General features: G+C 35.6%; 1 pseudogene; it reads right to left on the reverse strand.

The window, feature by feature from the left end:
* Positions 1 to 2,806: 2,806 nt before the first annotated feature.
* On the reverse strand, positions 2,807 to 4,607 carry LOC148208557 (uncharacterized; annotated as a pseudogene).
* Positions 4,608 to 17,347: the final 12,740 nt, after the last annotated feature.

Here is a 17,347-nt window from a genome sequence, read left to right on the forward strand (position 1 = left end):
TGACACGTGGCGCCTAGGTGTATCTTTCTACACAAAAAGTTCGGTTTTTGTTACTTTTCCACTCTAAATAATGTTAAACTTTAGTTTATGCGTAAATAAATCATGGTTTAAACATAATGCATTAATATATCCTCAATTGGGCACTTAAGCAGGCTAAAACACACTAGTTTTAAACAAAATAAAGTAAAACATTCTAACTTTAATCTCTTTTTATCCTCGTAAACAAGTGCAATCACCACCCGAGTCACTATCACAAAAACCAACTAACATTGATTGCAGAACTTTCTTGTAATAAATTTCAAGATTTCTGGTGCTAAGAATGTAACGAATAACTCTCTTACCCGCTTCCCAATGACTTCTTTTCGGGCTTGTCATGAATCTACTTAACATACTTACAGCAAATAAAATATCAGATCTCGTTGCGGTCAAGTACATCAAGCTTCCAACTAAGCTTCGATATAAACTTGGATCAATTTCTTCTCCAATACCATCTTTGCAATTTCAAATTTGCATCCATGGATGTGTTACAAGGAAAAGATCAATTTTCCAGCCTGAACTTTTTCAACAAATCACCAACATATTTTTGCTCAGAGATAACAATCTCTCCATCTTTTTAATTGACTTCAATCCGAAGAAAGTAATGAATGAGGCCTATATCAGTCATTTCAAATTCTTGTTTCATGGAATTCTTAAAGTCATCACACATAAATTTATCGTCTCCAGTGAAAAGCAAATCATCGACATATAGCCAAACAATAAGAAATTTGTCATTCTTATCTTAGAGTGCATGCTCATATGGACAACTTCAAAATCCCATCTTAAAAAAAAAATTGTCAATGTGACTGTACCAAGCTTGCAGAGCTTGCTTTCCGTACAAGACATTTTTCAGCTTGTACACCTTCTCTTCTTCTCCTCTTTTCACATAACCCAAAGGTTGTTCAACAAATATCTCTTCCTTCAAGTACTCATTCCAAAAAGCAGACTTTACATCCATTTGATAAACTTTCCACCCATTTTGAGCAGCCAAAGATAATCAATCGAATGGTCTCAATTCTGGTCACATGGGCAAATATCTCTTCATTATCAACTTCATACTCTTGCTTGTAACCTTTTATAACAACTCTTGCCTTGTATTTTTCACTTCACCATTTGACTTCAGTTTTGTTCTATACACCCATTTCACTCCAAGAGCTTGTTTATTTACAGGAAGCTCCAACAACTCCCATGTTTCATTTCTTTTTATGACATCAATTTCTTGATCCATTGCAATCTTCCATTTTTCATCTTTAATCGCTTCATCAAAATTTATAGGATCAACACCTGCAATTAATGCGAAATTAGCAAAAATCATCAATTCTACTAGTAGCATAAATTTCTTGAACATCTCTCATTCTCCTTGGTGAAGTTTCTTCATCACTAGCGAAAGATCGTGTTGAAGAGGACTTTCAGCTTCACAAGCTTCATCCTAATTCCAACATTCCTCTTCATTAAAAATCACATCTCGACTAATAATAATCTTTCTCGACACAGGATTATATAATCGATAAGCTTTTGAATTCTCACTATAACCCACCGTAAACTTTTTTCATATTTATCATCTAACTTACCTATTAGCTTACCTGAAATATGAGAATAAGCTAATACTTCAAAAAACTCTCAAGTGACTAACACATGGTTTCTCACCATACCATGCTTCATAAGGAGTCATACCTGGAACACTATTCGTTAAAGCTTGATTCAAGATGTAGGTAGTACATGCAACAACATCTCTCAAAAACTCATCTGGCATCTTTTTGGCTTTTAACATACTTCTAGTCATTTCCATGATTGTTCCGTTCTTTCTTTCTACAACTTCATTATGTTGTGGAGTCATCCGAACAGTGTTTTGATGATGAATACCATGCTCCTTGAAAAAGTTATAAAAAACTATATACTCTCCACCGTGGTCAGATCTCAAAGTTTTTATCTTATGGCCAATTTCGTTAAAAAAAAGCTTTAAAAGCTTTAAAATATTCAAATGCTTCACTTTTCTCTTTTATAAAACAAATCCACAAATTTATGCTAAAATCATCAATGAAGGTTATGAAATAACGATTACCTCCGTTTGATATTGTGCACATGAGACCACACAAATCAGTATGAATAAGTTCTAGATGTTTGGAAGTTCTCTAAGCTTTACCATTGGAAATGAATCCCGATGGTGTTTTGAAAGAGTGCACACCTAAAAAATATCTGTCTCATGGTTGATATTTGAATACCTCTCACCATATGATTTTTGCACATATATGATAATGATCCAAAATTCAAGTGACCATTTCAGAAATGCCAAAGCCAAGATGCATATTTTAATATGCTAGTAAAGCAAGCAATTTGAACATATGTAAACTTCATAGGAAACATTTTATTACCCGTCATTTTCACCTTTGCAATAAGAACATCACTTTGATCTTTGATTGCACAAACACCATCCTCAAATGAAACTTTGAGTCCTCGTTGGAGTAGTTGACCAACATTCAGAAGCTTGTGCTTCAAACTCGGAACATAGAACATATTCAGAATTCATTTGGTGCCTTTCTTCGTCTTAACGAGAATATCACTTCGACCTTTGACTTGCAATTTGGTATCATTACCAATTTTCACTTCACTTTAGAAAGATTCATCCAAAGTAATGAATACTTATATTTGCTGTCATGTGATAACTACAACCATTATCAAGATACCATGTAGGCCCTTAAACATTTTCTTGAGCAATGCAAGAAATAGAACTCCTTCTTCATTTTTCTCCTCCTTATGCGTCATGGTGGAATTATGATTTCCATCTCCATTTCTCGGAGCAACAATCTGGTTGAAAGTGATCATACTTTTTGCAATTAAAACATTGGATGTGAGAGAAATTGCCATGACCACTTCCTTGGTTTCTACCAAAACCTTTTCCTCTTCCGCCTCCTTTTCCATGAAATGAAGAAGAGTTTTATTGATTGTTTTGATAACTTGCACCATTTCTATTGTCATAATTTCTTCTACCTCCATGACCACCACGACTACCAAATCTTCCGCGAGAACCGCCTCTGAAGGAGGTTTGCATTTGAAAAGCTTTTTTTAGGAAAACTAACATCATGTTGTTTTATTCTAAGCTCATGGGCTGGAAGAGTTCCCATCAAGATATTTAACGAAAATATAAATAAGTCTTTTGACTCTTCAATTGCAACAACAACATGCTCAAACATTCTTGGCATACTTCTAAGAATCGTTTCAACAACACCTTGATCGCTCTTTTCTTCTCCATTTGATCTCAAATTGTTGACCATCTCAAGAACACGATTAAAGAAATCTTCAACACTTTCTATTAAGAAACCCTTGAGAGTTGGATCTAAGAACCTTGTTAACAAAAAACCCCATAGAACACAATCCCAAAAACCCAAAAAACAATTATGGAATCAACACAAGGAAAAGTTTAAGAATAGATTACCGTGATGATCAATATCAAGAGTAGGGAAAACTTGTTTCTAAACTCGTGATTGGAATCACTCCATAAGAGGTATGATCAATACCACTTGAATGATCCTAACATGCAACATCTAAAAACACAAGAAATTGCACAAGATGTGGGAGATGAAGCTCTCAACCAAGCTAATGAGAAAAACTCACTTTTCATTTAACTTCAAATTGTATCTACAACAAGAAATCTCAAGACTGCATATAGCCATCCTAGCAAGCCATATGAAAAGTCTTAAGCAAATGGAAAGACTTGTAACTTACTAGAAATGAAAAGACTTGTAAATGAAAAGACATAACTTACAAGAAATGAAAGACTTGCAAATGAAAAGACATAACTTCAATAAATGGAAAGGAAACCAAATGAAAAGGTTAAGAAAATGGAGAGTTTAACAAATTAAGTTGCAATCCCATCCATAATTAAATATGTGAGTGTTTGACTTGGTTTTTGAATTAAATGAGTTGACTTTGACTTGTTTTGCTGGAGCTGACTTTGACCTTGACTAAGTTGACTTAGACTTGTCTTAAAAACACATAAAAATGCATAACTTGCACTAAATTGTAGTGAATTGTTCCAACATCTTTCACATCTTCTTTTAATCCCCTTGTGGAGTTCACGAGTGCTTGAACACGAAATAGTAAGGCTTGTTGAAGTTGCCGAGCTCTTGATCTTGTAATCGGTCCATGAGGCATGACAAAGGGAGCTCATTGGTTCATATCACTTTCAGTCTCTTTCATCTTTATGGAATCAAATTCAGATTTGAGGGCTTGCAATCTTACCATCTTTACCCTATCCTCTCCTTGATAAGTATATTGCAAAATATCCCAGGCCACCTTTGCAGTAGTAGCTGTTGAAATTCTTTCAAAGATTCCTTCATCAACAGCTTGATAAATAAAGAATAACGCCTTCTTGCCTTTCTCTTATGATTCTCACTCAACTCAGAAAGTTGTTGATTCATGAGCTCGTTTTGATTCTCAACTTCAATGAATCCTCTTTCAACAATATCCCACAAATCTTGTGAGCCGTATAACACGTTAATTTGAATACTATATTAACTAAAATTCTTCCCATTGCATTTAGGAAGTTGGGGCTGCAACATGTTACCCTTTGACGATATTTTTGGGACTAGCTTTGATACCACTTGTCAGAAACGAAGTAGGCCCTCACGACACAATTCAAGAGACAAGAGAAGAAGATTGTTCTCTTACTCACATTAAAGTGAAGAAACAAGAACTTGTATTTTGTAAATAACTTTGGTTTCCTTGAGTTCATTGCAAATCACAAATCCTAAACATATTTATACTAGTAGGAAAATACACCAAAAGACACTAATAGTAAATATCAATATATGTGACCTTCACTAAAACATGAGCATTCATCAATGTATTTAGTGATTCATGTATCTTACAATTGATGTATGCAATTAATTGTTAATTGATGTATTTGCAATATGTCCAGATTAATCGTAACACATCATATATCGCCACACACCAACCAGAATGCTCTTTGTCGACATCGAGCATACGGTGGCGCTGTGGGCCACTGTCGACTCAATCACCATCGCCTAAGCCCTCCACTGGTTCGACCTCCCAACTTTCTACAAAAAAATGACCAGTATGTCTTGAAGAAGCCGCACAATGTCATTGTTGTCGGGAGTCAACGTCGTCGTTGATGTTGTCTTCCACTGCTGCTACACAGTGGACATAGGGCTGTACTGTGAGGTGTTGTGGAGGCTGGTGGACGAGGAGTATGAGATGGTGGAATTCTCATTCGAGGCGATGGACGAGGAAGAGTAGATGATGCCGGTGTGGTGGAAAGAGCGGTGGATTAGGAGGAGGGAACGGGGTTGGTGCGATAGAAAAAGCGGTGGATTTTGAGGAAGATTTGACATATCTGAGATCTTGGTTGGCATACCTGACTACAAAGAAGATGGGTGGAGAATTTGATCGAAGAAGTGGGTGATTTGAACCTGTAGAGAAATCTGATTCCAGCCAATAGAAAGCCCCACTGAATCAACCGGTTGGAGAATCACGTACAGTCAGAGGAAGTTGAGAAGGGATCAGAGATTAAAAAGAAGAATCGTTGGATTAGAACTTTGATAATCCATCAATTTGTTTTTTTATAGTTATTAGTATGAATTTTGGTTATATACTACATATACTATATTTATAGTCAGTATATGTGAAATATACTTTGTAATGTTACATCATACTTTAATGGTATCATTTGGTGGACAACTTAATAGTGTTATAAATGATATGAAGTTAGTAACATGGAGTAATATATTTTAGGTATAAGTTGTATATACTCTATAATAAAGGTATATATTATTTAACCTAATAGTTTAGTATATACCAATAAAAGATATATATTATATAATCTATTGGACGATTATATATTTATCACACTGTATATTAGATTAAAGAGGATACTGGGAAAATAAATTGGCCGTCGAAAAATAGAAATAAGCCACTGGAAATATCGTATGGGTTGTCGACAGAAATCCAAAGCTGTCAGAAAAGTGAACTATTTAGAAACAACTAAAATGTCCGGTGGAAAATTACTAAACTAAGAAAGACAAGTGCAGTTTAAATACATATTTCGACAGAAAACACAATAATAAAGGCGGAAAATACTTATGGGTGAACAAGAGGGCAACCAAATCAATAGCTCACAATTATAAAGGCAGAAGAATACATCTTGGTCTTCAAAGAAACAACATGCAGTTGCTAGGTCAAGTACTAAGTTAGAATATCGCTTGTTAGCTCACACAACATCAGAAATTTGTTGGGTGTAGTACCTGCTCTTGGAAATCCACCGTTGCCTCAAGGCTACTCCAGTAATTTGGTGTTAATATCAGTGTTATCCCTTGTTGCCAATCATGTGTTTCACTCAAAATCTAAATATGTGTAGTTGGATGTATTTTATTCGATATAAAGTTATTGCTAAAGAGTTGGATGTTCTTTTAACAGATAAATAAGCAGATGGATTGACCAAAGTCTTGACAAAATACAAATTCGTGACCATGGGGAGCAAAATCAACGTGCTCCCAATGCTGGGGGGGGGGGGGGGGGGGAGTTAGAGAATATACTCAACTGACGATGTGAGTATCATTCTACTAAGGGTGCTCAGTGTCATGGTCATGCTTGTCCAGGGTCTGTTGCCTGTGGCCGCATGCCCATAACAACCTCTTTCCACATACTTTTATGCCACGTATTTAGTTTTACTTGTTATTTTGTTTTCCTTGTACTTTTGGTGGCGAGTGACTCCTCGCCACTTTGCATGTTCACGTCTGCCAAAGGCAAAATGCTTTATAATCTACCTTAGGGGGGGTACACCTAGTCATCCTCCCTACATTGCGTTGTATTCTTGTCTTGCCGCTAATCTATTCTCTTGCATTCAAGCCTACAACAACTTTCTAAAATGCTTTCAAACGTTTTCCAAAACCTTTTTCTCTAACCCCGTTTTCCAAAACCGTTTTCTCGAGAACGGGGGTGGAGGTTGCGACATATAGCCTTTGTGCCACCGACTATTCGTTTCCGCATTGGCTGACTTGCTAGAGGGTGAAAGCAAGTGTCGCACAATCGCTTCGTGAGTCCCGTTAAAGTGCAATTGTGACATTCAGCTCCTCAACTTCACCAATACTCCACTGTTCTAATTGTTATTTTTAAGTTACAGAGCAGTGGGTATTGTTTTTTGTAGAGTAATTGTAGTGGCTAGCAAAAATAATTCATAAATTTTAAAAAATGTCACCAGCTTTTCAAAATTTCAAATATAGCAAAATACTTGAATTTGAATTTTCGGAATTTTTATAATTCCGATTTTACCCTTATGATATATGATATACATTCAGTGTATATCTGTATCAGATATAAATCTAATGTATATTTGTATCTGATATACATATTCCAATCTACCTCTGATATACATCTGATATACTTCGATATATATCCGATGTACCCCTGATATACATTATCATATGTACCCATTATATACATTATTATATATGATATACCTCTAATTTACGATATACTAAATATATTTGCAACTGATATACTAAATATAAGATATATCAAATGTTTAATTTTTAGTGGTATATTAGTTGTTTAAATTCTAGTTTACTACTGCAATTTGTTGATTGATATACTAATATTATCAATAACTTTGATTACTATATCACTACTATTTATTCTATATTAATATTAATTAGATGTTAAATATAAGAGATATGAACTGTTTAAATTTATAAAGTATGTCAAATTTCTAACTTGCTTTTTTTTGGATGTGCATGATCCATGTAAACCTTTTGTACAATAACTTTATATTTAAATTTTTTTTGCACCATTGTTGTCATATGAAAAAAAAAATATTGGATATAATAATATCAACACACATGTATCATAATTATATTAGTAGATATTATGGTTATAACAGAGGTATATTAGTGGTAAATTAGAAGCATATTAAGTATATATCAAATATATATTAGTATTATATTAGTAGTAAATCATATAATCATATATAAAAAGTTACATCAGTGGTGTATCATTTGTATAATAATGGTAAATTAGATACATATCAAGTACATATCACAGATATACAAATGTTGTATCGGCATGATAAATCAATAGTTATCATATGTATATCAGTGGTCAGTCACATTAAAAGTTCAATAGATATCATAGTTATATGATAAATAAATCAATCGTATATCATTATTATATCAGTGATATATCATAGACATATATCACTAGTTAGATATATTACAGATCTATATCAGATCTATTGCAGGGTAAAATTGTAATTTTAAAATTTGACCTCCGTTTTTTGTTAGAAAAATGCTATTTTAAAAAAACTAAATGTGGTTGCTATTTTGCTTATTTTACTAAATATTTTTGTCATATTTGCAACTGCCCCCTCTTCTCTGCCCTGTAATTCATTTTATGCTTGTTCTTAAAAACTTTTTTTTTTCTTTTGCTGTTGTTCAATAAAATTTAGTAAGTTTTTCTAGAAATCTATCTATTTAAAAATCTTACAAAATAAATTGAAACTCTGGGGACGAAGGGACTCGAAAATGGGCGTCGAGAGGTGGGGGTCAAAGTTAGGCAACTGCATGCCCTATGCCAAGGGAGGAATTAGATAATTTATAAACCAATAATATATGTTATAATGTTTGGGGAAGCTCGAGCCCCCTTAACGCTACGTAAACATGTAGCTTAAATTAAGTTCACACGGTATCATGAAAGATATTTGTCAACTTGAGCATAGCTCAATTGGTTAAGACACTTATCTTCGATCAATAACTTGTGAGTTCAAATTCTTAACCACACATGCTGTACGGAAAAAGCTCACAAAATATTTTTAGGGGTAAGAGTTGAAAACTATTTTTACAAAAATGAAATGATCATAACTGAATAAAAATATAGTTATTATAAAATTGTATTTTATCCACACTTTTTTTAGTAAAACAATTTGGGGTGAGGGGATTCGAATTTATGAACTCTTAATCAGAAATAGGTATCAATTACTGCTGGGTTAAGTTCGGACTATTTTTACCTGTAAATCTAGTTTTAAAATTTTACGTTACTTTATCTTAAAAAAAGTTAAAAGAATTTCATATGCTTTATTAATTTAATATAATAATTGGATGGAGAGACGTTATAAAAGCAAACTTTATTTTTTTTTTTGTTGTTGTTTTTTTTTCCCGAGTACAAAAGCAAACTTGTTTTGATGAAGTGGTAGGTTGCTTGGAAGGTACATCTGTACATATATATCCGCAACACGGAATTTGTGGACAAAAAAAAGTGTTGAATTGGTTATTCGCTTGCTTTAAGCACTATCATTTTGATAATTGAACCGCACTTATTCTTGACAAATTTTGTTTTTTTTTTGTTATTTCTATTAATTGTTTTTTTTTCCATCACATTTTTTTAAACATTAAAGTTATTTTTCTGTTAAAAATCATAAATTATAAATTTTTTATAAGTAATTTTAAATTATAATGACGTCAGTTTTTATAAGTTGTTATTGAAATTGATTTAAACACGCCTTTTCAATGGGAAGATAATTACTGTTCATCTGACAATATATTTATTTTAAAAACAAAATTTTAAAAAATATATTTATTTTTAGAAATATGTAATATATTTCTTTTTTCACTTTTAAAATAAATTTTAAGTCTCAAACTTTTAGAAAACAAAATACTTCTTCTTCTTCTTTTTTTTTTTGCAAAGGTAAAATAGAGAACTATCAAGTTGTCTAGGTATGGTACACCATTATATTTAATTTCCTTGCAGATAGATCCTTCGATTTTTTTATAATTTGGAGATGTTGGTGGTTAAATTAACATCTGACACGCATATATTCCAACGCAGTTCAGAGTCACCAGAAGGTATAGAACAGGCCATTCGAACCCACCGACCTGATAGCTTACCGAGTTGAGAAGAAATATCAACCTCCACCGATTTGAGGACTCCAGCCTCAGGTCTGACCATCGACCTGGAGCCCGACAACCGTAATTGCCAGTCGGAACGACTCCAACGTGTTTGTCCGCCCGCCTACCTATAAAAGGGAAACTTCACCCTACATTTCAGGTACACAATTCTATCTGAGAGTGATCTACTACAGCTCGAACTCACGCTAACTTTGGCGTTCGAGTGTTTGTTCTTTGTGCAGGTCCCACATTTAAGAGGTCACACCTCGATAACTCGCTCCATAATTAGTTTGTAACCGACTTGTGAAACTTGACGGAATTATACATTGGTATTTGGCGTCATCTGCGGGAACTAGTATATAAAGTCCTTTATACTCCACAATGGTTGATAACAACGGTTCCCAAATTGCAAGTTATCATGAGGATGAAGATCAATACCTACCGAACAGTGGCGAAATTGTAAAAGAGGTCAACCGACCCCGCCAACCAAAGAAGTCTACAACCCGAGTTGATGCTCGAAAAACTAAGTCTGTACCAGTAGAGGTGCAATCATCTGAGCTATAGTCTCATATCGTGATGATGTAGGCCTACATGGATGCGATGACTCAGGCATTGACGAATGCGGGAATTACACTAGCCGATCTCGTAGAACCTGAGATCCAGCGACATCGTAGGAAAGGAAAGCAGATAGCGAACGACGCTATATAGAACAACAAGACCAGAATTCGGTACAAAGGCTAGTATTAGGTGATAACGATCGACATAGGCTCGATGAGGATATCCGACTTGAACTCTCCCCTCAATCATTGAAGGTGACAAATGAGCAAAACATGTATCAAGTATCGAAACGGTCAGAGCTGAACAAAAACCACCTTGAAGAAACTGTGTTCAACATTAATCTGCAGATGCAGTTTGACCACCTCAAGAGTGATCTGGTCAACGAACTTAAGGGAGACCTGAGGAAGGTAAGCAAGTCGACCTCAGACGATGATGAACCAGAGTCGATTACCGACCATCGACAAATATGATAGTACAACCGACCCGATTGACCATGTCGAGACTTATTAGTCCATGATGGACTTTCATGGACTAATAAGTGACAAAGTGCCAAACCTCTCTAACACTCTTCAAGAAAATGATTCCGTCTGCTCGCCCCCTATTCAATCTCAACTTGGAAGCAGTCGAGGAAGACTTTTATAGCTCAATTCCCAATCCACAAGGATGCGAATCACTCAGACACCTACCTCTTCTCTATTCGCCAGAAGCCTAAGGTGCCGATCAGGGATTACATTATCAAATAGTTCATAGCTAAGTAGATTAAGGTAGAAAATTGTACCGACCTGCTAGCTCGCTTTGCCTTTTACAACAGCGTAACACATGAAAAGCTAGTTGGTCACTGTCAAAGAAATCATAATCGACTTTGAAGGGTTGTGACACGACCCGCCCGAAAACACCTACTAGTCCTAGAACTAGGTGCGCCGACCACGGACCTTGACTAACTACGAAGCCAATGGTCAACTTCTTCTTATCTTTGACCTGAACTTTGACTAACAAACATTGAATGGTTGCACGATAAAAATAATAATCTCAATAGAACAACCATTCTTACATCCATTCTAAACATTGTCTTTTACAAAAAGGGTAATTACAACTTTACAACAAACTACACGTACGTACAAAGTGATATGCAAATCCTGAACTACTATAGGTGGCAGAAGCTGAACTAAATTCTTCTTGAAACACAAAAACTCAGATACTAGGATACTCGGATACTCAGGTACAACTTGGGAGGGGAAAAAAAAAACATAAACAGTGAGCTGGGAAGCTCAGTGAGTGGTAGGTTAATAGGAAAATATTATCGTAAAACTTCTTTTATAAACAACTGAAAATTTAGTTATTAAAACAAACTTCATAAAACTGAAGTAACAAACATTCTCATTTAAATTCCATAAAACTCGAGTAAAATTGGAGCAACATTATACATTTCATAAAATGTTGTTCTAGTTTTACTCGAGTTTTATGCATAGATCACAATATATGATTCACCGACTTAATATTGACCCCTCTTACCGACCTGTAAAACAGAAATGTGGCCCTGTAAATAGTCAGAGGAGTGCAATCATTGTAAAGGAAGTGAACTATCCTTTACGACCTGAATACATAAAAAAAAATTATCTACCCTGAATCGTTTTCTAATGTCATTTTAGTAAAAAAAAAAAAAAAGAAACAGTAAATGACGTATGTGTGTTGACTTCGCGAGTTTAAATAAAGCGTGCCCCAAAGATAGTTTTCTTTTACCATGTATAGACCAATTAGTCAATGCAACAACAGGGCATGTGTTGCTGACCTTCATGGATGCCTACTCAAGCTACAATCAAATCAAGATGCACGAGCCCGACCAACAACACACTGCATTCATTACCGACCAATGATTGTACTGCTACAAAGTGTTGCCCATTTGCTTGAAGAACGCAGGAGTGACTAACCAACGCATGGTTAACAAAATATTCTCCAAGCAACTAGGCTGAATTATCGAAGTCTACGTTGATGATATGCTTGTAAAGAGCAAGAAGGTCAACTCACACCTTGCCGACTTAGCATAAGCTTTTGGGGTTCTACGATAGTATCAGATGAAGCTCAATCCAGCCAAATGCGCCTTTAGTGTTTCATCAGGTAAAAATTCCTTGGTTTCATCCTCAATGAATGAGAAATTAAAGCAAATAACGAGAAGATACAAGTAGTGTTTGATATAGAACCTTCGAAGAAGTTGAAGCAACTATAGTTCTTGAATGGGCGGATTGCTACCCTCAATCGATTTGTATCTCGATAAACCAACAAGTGCCTGCCTTTCTTCAGGGCATTAAATGCCAAGGGATAGCTTGAGTGGACTTTAGAGTTTCAGGTCACTCCTTGACCAGCTCAAGACGTACTTGTGCTCCGCTCCCCTATTACCTAAACAAGTCAAAGGGGATAAACCCTTGTTAGGGTTGACTTTTTACTGCATAAAAATGTGTCGGTAGGCCTGTTTGACCATGATTTTGAACCCTTTCCTATCATTATTTGCCAAAAAGGATTACATATTCTTTAAGTAGAACATGCATAGAACATTTATGCATTCAAGTCAAACTATGGTACTTTAGGAAAATTATGAGAAAAATGTGGTCAAAGTTGGAAGAAAATAGTTTTCTATTTTGCAGGAATTGCGCCTGGCGCAATTTTGAAGGACAGTTTGACAAAACGTGCGTTTTGATTAATGAAGGGCAAGGAGGACATTTCCTATGTGTTTGAATCAAGGTTACCACTGTGAGTCTAAGTCAAATAGGAGTGGTTAGGGGCATCTCAACTCATTTCCACCTAAAAAGGTGGGAAGTTCAACAACTCCAAGGGCCTATATAAGAAAGCCATTCCTCCAGCAGCAAATCATCCATTTCAAGCTTGTTTTCAGCTTCATTTACTTCCTCCTTAGTTGTAAAACTCGTTCTTAGGCTTTAGAATCAAGTTTTAGTTGTTATTTTCTTGTATTTTCATACTTTTGCTTACCGTATTGCTTTTAATTCAAGTTCTATCTTTTGTTCTGTATTTATTTTGTTCTTCTTAAGTTCTTTAGCGAGTTTACAATCTCCTCACACTCGAGAGAGAAGAGGGTCAAGCTAGAACTCTTTGGACGACTCATTTATTCGTTTTAATTTACTGAAAAATACTTCCTTTATGTTTTCGTGCATTTTTTTTCCTTTAAAAATGTTCTAAATTAGTTGTTGACCTCTTTGTGGAATGCCTTAGTCAAAATGATTTGATTTTCAACACGCTCGGTATTTCACAAAAATTGGGTCTGGTACTTTTTTGGGTTGGTTTCTAAAAACTTCTCTTTACGTCTTTTTTTCCATTTGGCCAGTGGGAACTTGATTTACACACTAAAGCCCAACCCTGAGATGGGTGAGTTAGGTAAAATATTAGGAAACCAATATGGGATGTGACTTAGACATAATCGTATAAAACATGGTCCTAGACATAGGCCATCTGACCCATAATGCAAATGAATTGATAAATATTCCCTAGGATTGTAATCACACATAGTCATATGATTGTAAGTTACCCTAGCCTCTGCAACAACCAAAAGCGGTAGTGAAAGAGTAGAACTCAAAATCCCAAGAAAAGCCAGAATTGCGCCTGGGGCATTTTCCCAACAAGGTGTGTTTTCCATGTTTTGCATCAAAACTAAGGTAAGAAGCAAAGAGGTTGAGTTTTATTAATTTGCTTGATAGTTAAAACCCCAAACAACAACATTTCATCACTACTTTCTTCATAAACCACAATTGCATATTTGAACCATTCACTTCTCAAAAACAGTTTTGAAAGCAACAAGTCCATGAGGATTCGACTTTGGATTACTCCCAAGTATTACTTGTGACCATGTGCGCTTGCACAAGTTTCTAATCTTTTTAGAGGTAGAGAAATTCCTAACAAATTTTTGGCGCCGTTGCCGGGGACTTTTTTTTAAAATCATATTCTTTTCAAGTGAATTGTTTCATGTGTGATTATTGCATACCTCTGTCATTGGACTTAATTGTTTTATCTAACCTTTAAGGGAGTTGTGTATGAGAACAGGGTCTGGTTGGTTGACCTTTGGGCCGAGATTGAAAGAACCCTTAAAAGGATAAGGCGTGAGTAGAGGTTGAGAAAAGAAAGAGAAAATAAAAAAGAGAAAGAAGTTTAAGCAGAGACCATCTGGATGAATAGAAATCCACAAGATCCTCCACCTCCACAAAATACACATATGAACGGAGATATGGCAGGTGAAGGAGCAGCAAACCGAGTAGGAAAAGTGCCTAATCCGATCGTTACAGCAGATAATCGAGATGTAACCATGCGAAACTATGTCACTCATGCATTCCACAACTTTAATTCAGGGACAAGTAATCCTTTACCCCAAGTCGCACAATTTGAGCTGAAGCCAGTCATGTTCCAGATGTTGAAGACGATGGGCCAGTTTGGAGGATTAACTAACGAAGATCCTTACTCTCATCTCAAATCTTTCATTGAAATAGATAATGCATTTAAACTTCCCGATGTCTCTGAGGATGCACTAAGACTAAAAATGTTTCATTTTTCTCTTAGGGGTGGTGCAAGGACTTGGCTAAACGCGCTATAACCAAATTGTATCACCACATGGGCGGAACCGATGGAGAAATTTTTGGCAAAGTACCATACTTTGACCAGGAACGCAAGCCTTCAAGAAGACACTGTGTCTTTTCGATAAAAGGAGAACAAAGCAGTTCAAGAAGTTGGGGAGCGTTTTAAAGAGTTACTTAGAAGATGCCCGAGCCATGGATTGTCTGCATGTGTGCATATTGAGCAGTTTTACAGAGGATTCGATCGTTCATTAAGAATGATGTTAAACATTGCAGCCAAGGGCTCATTGTTAGAAGTCAGTTAATTAGATTGTTGATATTTTAAACAAGATGACAGACATTAATGACAAATGAGAAATAGGAAGGTCATTGCCAAAGAAGCAAGCATCGACCGAAATCTTTGAGTTAGACATAGTAGCGTCAATGCAAGCCCAAATAGCGGCCATGAATGATATTTTAAAACAACTGACAATGGAGAAGGAAACCAGAACCGCCACTTCAGCGGCGATTCTTGAACCCTCACTTGTTTTACAAATTTCAGATATATCTTGTGTTTATTGTGGTGATAACAACTTGTATAAGAACTGTCTAACTAATCAAGCATCTATTTTCTATGTAGGTCAAGGTGCCCAATGGAATTTCAATCCGTATTCAAACACATACAACCCTTGATAAAGGCACCATCCAGCTTCTCTCGAAGTAACCAAGGAGGAGCTAGTAGTAGTGCGAAAGCACCCGCTCAACAATACAAGCAAAACTACACCTCTCCTGGTCTCCCCACTCAACCTGTGTTGCTACCACAATAATATAATCAACCGAAAGCTCAAAATAACACTCAGCAAGGTGGTAACAATGGAAGTTTGGAGGCCATGATGAAAGAATACATAACAAGAACTGATACTGTGATAAGAAGCTTGGAGATACAAGTGGGGCAGATAGCGTATGACCAAAAATCTAGACCACAACGTACATTGCCAGGACACATAGAGAATCCAAACTGAGATCGTGAAGGTAAGGAGCAATGTCAGTCCAAATGAAGCGGATTGAGTTATGATGGACCCTCACTTCCAAATGAAGGAACCGATGCAGTTACACATGTTCCTGCATCCACCTCCACTCCACAATAAGAAGAGAATGAAGAACCCGTAAGTTCAGAAGAAAAAGGTAAGAAGACGGACAAAGGTAAGCAAGTACTGCCTTGCACTACTCCGCAGGTAGGTAATATTAAGATCTATAACGCCTCAGCCCAGGATTCGGACCAGGATTTGGCACCTTTTTGTCCTAACTCACATGCTTCCTAGTAAATCAACCAAGAGGTTATCCAACCGAAGATTACTCCAAGCCAAGGACGCTTAGCTTTGGAGTTCATATGATTGAGCCACTGAAGAGGAAGGTGCACCTTGTTAGTCTAGATAGTAACTATCATTTCTTTTAAGCTTTCTTAACCATACTTCTATGGTATCAGGATCCTTCTCATTCGGATGTGGTATCAGTTCATTCATGTATCCCTATTCTCTACTCAGGTGTCACATGAAATAAACTTAATAAAACTGAAGTAACAACATTCTGATTTAAATCTCATAAAACTTAAGCAACTAAAAACTCAGTAAGCTTTCTCATAAATGAACTTGTAACAAGGATTTTCTTTCTAGGTAAATTGAAAGATATCGAAGTTATGATGAATGAAAATGTTTTATTTGATAAACATCTTAAAAGAATGTATTGAGATTTGGTGGTAGAGGAAAGTTGAGTACAAGATTTATAGTTCTATAAGAGATTCTTGAGCATGTTGGATCAGTAGTATATCAGTTCTTGTTGCTAGAAGAGCTTTTCAGAATTCATGATTTGCTCCATGTTTATGTGTGCACAAGTAAATGCCAAACTAGTTGGAAATTCTTGACTTGCAATTAGAACAGTTAAAAGAGATAAATATATGTTTTGAGGAATAATTGGTACATATTTTAGATAGGAAAATAAAGATGTTACAGAATAAGATCGTTACTTTGATTAAGGCTTAGTGAAAAAAATTGTGCAGTGTAAGAGGCAACATGGAAAAACAAAAATCAAATGTGTGTTCAGTAACCTCAGTTGATTTCTTGATAGTCGTGGCTGAATTTTGAGGACACAATTCTTAAAATGGCGGTAATATTTTGTAAGGACGCATTCGTCATTTGACTTATATACAAAAAAGAAAAAAAAGAGATTTTGAGTTGGAAGCATATTTTTTTTTGGCAAATAGTTAAGGGGCAATATTGTATTTTGAGTTTGAGATATTAAAAAAAAGTAAAA

Source organism: Momordica charantia, assembly GCF_013281855.1.
Source record: "Momordica charantia cultivar OHB3-1 chromosome 10 unlocalized genomic scaffold, Mcharantia_2.0 BLBB01000010.1, whole genome shotgun sequence".
Taxonomy (NCBI): Eukaryota; Viridiplantae; Streptophyta; class Magnoliopsida; order Cucurbitales; family Cucurbitaceae; genus Momordica; species Momordica charantia.